At 33.0% G+C, this 5,317-nt stretch overlaps 1 long non-coding RNA gene across 1 annotated transcript; it reads left to right on the top strand.

Annotated features, from left to right (window-relative positions):
• Positions 1–3,236: 3,236 nt before the first annotated feature.
• Positions 3,237–4,904, top strand: LOC139425498 (uncharacterized). Its single transcript, XR_011636692.1, has 2 exons — positions 3,237–3,539; positions 4,645–4,904. It is a non-coding gene; the product is annotated as an uncharacterized lncRNA (long non-coding RNA).
• The last annotated feature ends 413 nt before the right edge of the window (positions 4,905–5,317 follow it).

The following is a 5,317-nucleotide window of genomic DNA, read 5'->3' as shown; positions in this document are numbered from 1 at the left end:
TAGTCTTAAACACAGAATTGCGTTGGGTGTTCAGCGGCTGTATAAAATAAAATATTTACCTTGTTCAAAATGACAAGTTCTGATAGTAGAAATTCTAGTTGCCAAGAGCATTTTATGTTTTTAATTTTATTGTAAAAGTATCACTAAAGTTATATTGATGGATATCCGCCCATGAGATTTGAAAACAACTAATTATGATTTTAGAGAAAAGCATTTATTACTTTACCTTTTAGATTTTATTTAACAGCTATAAAATACCGGGTTAATCGGCCAATTTTAAATAGGGTTTACATTGGATGAATAACGTCTTTAAAATATCGGGTCAATCGAACAATTTTAAGTAGGGTTTATATTGGCTAAATAACGGCTATAAAACATCGGTTCCGTGGGACACTTCTTTATCAAACTGACATAAGCTAAATAACGGCTATAAAATATCGGCTGAATTTCAGAAATCGGTATAGTGCCGATATTACAGAAATACGGGCAATAAAATATCGGATTAATTGTACAATTCTATACAAGTGAACTTTGACTGAATAGTGGCTATAAAATATCGGGTGAATTGAAAAATTCTATATATGGCCTATATTGGTTGAATAACGACTAAAAAATATCAGGTCAATTGGATAATTGCAAATAGGGTCTATATTGGCTGAGTCTGACACTTCTATATCGAACAGATATAGGCTGAATAACGGCTTTAAAATATCGAGTGAACTTTACAAATCTGTATAGGGCCAGTATTGGATAAATAAGGGAAATAAAATATCCGGTGAAATTGACAATTTTATATAGGATTAACATCTGCTGAATAGTGGCTATAAAATATCGGGTGAATCGAAAATGTCTATATTAGTCCACTATTGGCAAAATAATGGCCCTATAAAACCTTGTTGAACCAAGGTTGGTGAATATTGACCCAATGTGTTCCCAAGTTATTTTGCTGCTAGGGATGTGATGATAAATTGTAAACTTAATAAAAAAACTTTTTTTAAAATCGCACCCCTCACGTTCCTTTTGATTCATAATTTTCTCTGAAAATGTGAAACAAAAATAAGCGTTGGTGTTTCTTGCGCACAACGGAACTTTAGTTTTTGACAAAAAATCTTTTAAACTGCTTCTGTCCATCTTTAAAACATAACCTTGCATTTTTCTTCTCATCTGTTCATTTCTCTGGTCCCGCAGTGGACTGATCGTTAAGACACGGTTTACCAGCAGATCACCGAAGTCAAGCATCACTGTCTGCAGTCAGTGTGCGGGTGGGTGATCACTTGGATCAGTCTGAGTAGGGACCAAGGATGTGCGGTATTGGTTCTCGTTAAACTGTTCTACCGTAACGTGCTCAACTTCTCGTGTAGGTCGTTGGGCTACCGAAGCGGGAGTGCCACCCCCTCTGCAGAGGATCAAAATTGTGATGGCATGTTTTCGGATCATCCGCAGGGATGTTTCCCAGACCGTCGCCAATAGCCCATTGTGCAGCTCTAGTGCGACGTAAATGAACTACAACAACCATTTCTCTGAATATAAAGGTCAAAATTGAGTGTTGACGTAATGAAAACGTGGCTTAGTATGGGGGGGGGGGGGTTATAAAATGGTCAATTAAAAAATTATTAGAAAACTTCACAGTGAAACTTACACTGTTTTTTTTTAAAGCAAATATTTTCTACTCATGATCATTTTTGAAGTAGTATCTTATGCTTTACTACTGATTTATTACTTTCTCGGAAATTGGAGATCTAAGTGTGACGTTGGTCAAGAAGTGAAGTAATATATGTTTATAAAATGCGCTGTTAATTTTTTTTTAATCCTTTGTACCGCGACACTTTTTACAGTTCTCAAGTTTTTTTTACATGAATGTTTTCTTTTTATGTCTATCTTTCATCCTTTTGTTAAGGCAGTCCTCTGCGCAGAAGTAATGCCACTGCGCTTCAAAATGTACACATTGCTTGTCGATAAGTTCTTACGTTTGGGTTTTCTTTTTTAAATGTTACATAACAATATATTTGGAGATTTTAAAAGAAAATGCAATCGACTTACAAAACATATTAGGCACTTTCGAAATAAGTGGTTTTAACCCTTTGCACTCTGAGTGCTTTAAAATGGTGTTCGAGCTATCGTGAGCACTGAATCATTTATACGTAATACAGTACTTTTATATAATTTTTTACATTCTTAAATTAATGTGGTTACTAATTATTAAGTTTTAATATTGTTTAATTTTAGAGTGGTGACTGTTTATGGTGTCTCAGAAGGAATAGAAAAGGGTTAAACAATGTATGTCAATGAAATATTGGCCAGTGGTTATAAAAGCATCGACACGTGATCGTTGTAACAAAAAACAGAAAACTTACTTAATCGTAACTTAGAATATAGTCAGAAAAAAACATTACGGTGCTTTTCTCATGTTTGCCTACAGAAAGGTTTTTGTTATCAAACTGTTGTTGTTGTAGTTCCAGAAAGTTAAGAATTACAAACATGTATCAGATGTGGTCTTGTTGGAGAATGGCATTTGCACCACAAAATTATTATTTTTTTACCTAACTGTTTTCTACTCATATCCATCTCCGTTGTTGTTGTTGTTTCTAATGCTACTTGCCACACGGGCAAGCCTGCTTGGTGAAACCGAGCAAATTTAAGGCAGAGTGTGCGTTTCTTGTTTTCAGTGGCGCCATCTATGGCCAAGAATTCGACTTCCGCCGCACCATACGTCGCACCCGTTTATAGGGCGGAGCCATTCATACATCCACTCATCCACAGATCGTAATTTTGACCTGAATCAGAGAACGATCGATCTCCAATCCAGTACCCCCAGAGGTTTTGATTTGTTATCGGAACATTGAGGACTTTTGCGACTCGACAGATTTAACGTGCATCAGTCACTTTACTTACGTCTTCGGCCAGCGGGGTTCGAACCCACGAATTGTCGGACATGGGCCCAGTGGCCTACCGATCAGGCTATCCCGGCCATATATCCTTCTCTAATATGATGTACTTTGCTTTTGATTTGTACTTTTCTTTATAATGTGGAAAAATATGCACTGCAAAATTTTTGTTTTTTAACAAAAAATATTTTCTACTCTTGCTCATCTTTAAAATGGTATCTTACATTTTACTTGACTTCTGATATTTTAATTTGTTAAAAAATGGTCTTCTAATGATGAATGGACAGTTCCAAAATTTATTATGAAAAAATATTTGCATTGCTAATTTTTTTGTTTGTTGACATTCTTATATTTTGCTCGTACTCGTCTTGGCACCTTACATTTTGTTTCTGATTCGGAAGTTTCCTCAAAAGTGGGAGTCAAAAGTAAGTTTTTGCTTTTGGTAAGAAATAGCGAAGTTGATGATTATGTAGTGGAGATGATTTCGGACTGAATTTTAAAGGTTAGAGCCATAAGAATTAAAATTAGTGCCTACTCCTGTCTGAGATCGGGGTATTCTTTTATGTTGGAGCCTTTTGTCTGTAATTTGGTATGCTACATAAAGGCCAAAACTCCAGATGCTATCAATGCAAAATTCGCATAAAGAAAAGTCAAGTAACATAAGTTATTATTATTTATTTACAGTTCAATATTTCTTAATATTTTACATCTAATAATTTTTACATTATTATTTTACTATTAATTACTGAATTAAACGAAATTTTGAACATTGTTTAGTGTGAAAATGGTATGCAATTTGTAAAATATTTTTCTGCAAGAGCCTATAGGCTTCTTGCAACTAACAAGCCCAAGCCTGTTTCGAGCTTCTTATCTCTACTATTCAGTACGCATTTAAAAGAAAATTCTCATTACAGAACGTGGAATAAAAATTTCTTGGTCGCAAAAAGTTTTTAAAATTTTTCATTACCTTTTGTTTTTCATTTTTATAGGTTATCAAGTTAATAAATAAATTTTTATAATCAGAAGACTTTTACGTTGAAATGATACAAAAAAAAAACTACAACAGTCATTTTTACAAAAAAATACAAAAATGATCTTTTAAAACGAACTCCTTTCTAATTTAATATTTTGTGAAATTTCTTGTAATCCTCCGCACTATGCAATAAATATTTGAATTTTTTTATTAACTTTGAATTAAAAATAATTTCTGGTACTTCCTATTTCTTTTTGCCAGATTTGAAGAAAACGTCATAGGTTATACGTATATGTCTAAATTTGTAGCCCCCCCCCCAAAAAAAAAATCTCAGCGAATGATTTAATTAAATCAAAAATGAATATAGAAAATTAAAAAAGGTTGCATTATCTTCTCTCGAAAAATTTTATTTGAAAGTTTTTATTTTGTTTAAAATACTTGTTAAAGTTTTTTTTAATCATTAGAAAGATTAAATCATAATCTCGGTTGATTGATTTATTAAATTTTAACTATGCAGTTTTGTAGTTTTTTGTGCTTCGTCTCTTTGCTCAATAAATTAGCATTTGACCATTGAAATCAAATGTGTTTTATTCTGAGAGAAAAGTCTTAATTCAAATTTTAAAAAAGAAAACGTAGTGTGGGTCTGAGCACATATCATATTGGCGATAAGGAAAAACGCCAAAAAAACTGAGTGGCTCCTTGGCAACCTATACTAAAACTACGAAGGATTATTTATCTTATTTGCTTAATGTTGAGACAAACTTTGACCTTAGAAATTTCTTGCAGATTGTAGGAGGTCTGGTGAGGAATTTATGAAGTATAACGATGTATCCTGTCTTTCACCCGGTGATAAAACGAGTAAGACTAAAATTCGCTTTTGATCTCAATACACCAATAATATATTTTTCCTTCTCTATAAGACGCCGGAAAAGAATTTGGCTGAAGAGCAAAAAATTTTTGAAGAAAAGATTCTTTCATAAGTAACCTTTATACTTAAATTTCCTAGCATTTTTCATGTTTTGAATGAATAAATTATTTTTAAGCGATTGTCTTTCTTGAACGAATCTTGAATCCTTAAAAAAAAACTTATTGAAAATACCTTTCATTAAAGCACTAGCTGAATATTCGTTCTTCGTACTGGTTGAAAAAAGTAAATCATCAATAAATAAATCGGATCGGTATTTATCAAAACTACGATATGATGCACAAAACTGGAAGACTTATACCGGCGCACTTAATTAAGATAAAATAATTCAAACTATTTTTATTTTTTGTCCTTACCGTAAGTTATTAGAAAGGAAAGCACAATTTCAGAATTTCCTCCCATCTAAAGATCAACTGTTTTTAGTATCATCTGGCATGGTGTCCCAGGTCGAGGCCAACTCATAATATTCAAAATTTACCACAATCGTGCAATTTTCTTCTATAGATATCCCTTTTATGATGAAAGGGGAGGGAC

This window comes from Parasteatoda tepidariorum, chromosome 4, assembly GCF_043381705.1.
Source record: "Parasteatoda tepidariorum isolate YZ-2023 chromosome 4, CAS_Ptep_4.0, whole genome shotgun sequence".
In the NCBI taxonomy this organism is placed as follows: domain Eukaryota; kingdom Metazoa; phylum Arthropoda; class Arachnida; order Araneae; family Theridiidae; genus Parasteatoda; species Parasteatoda tepidariorum.
The sequence above is the reverse complement of the archived record's forward strand: the minus strand, read 5'-3'. Positions and strand labels throughout refer to the sequence as shown.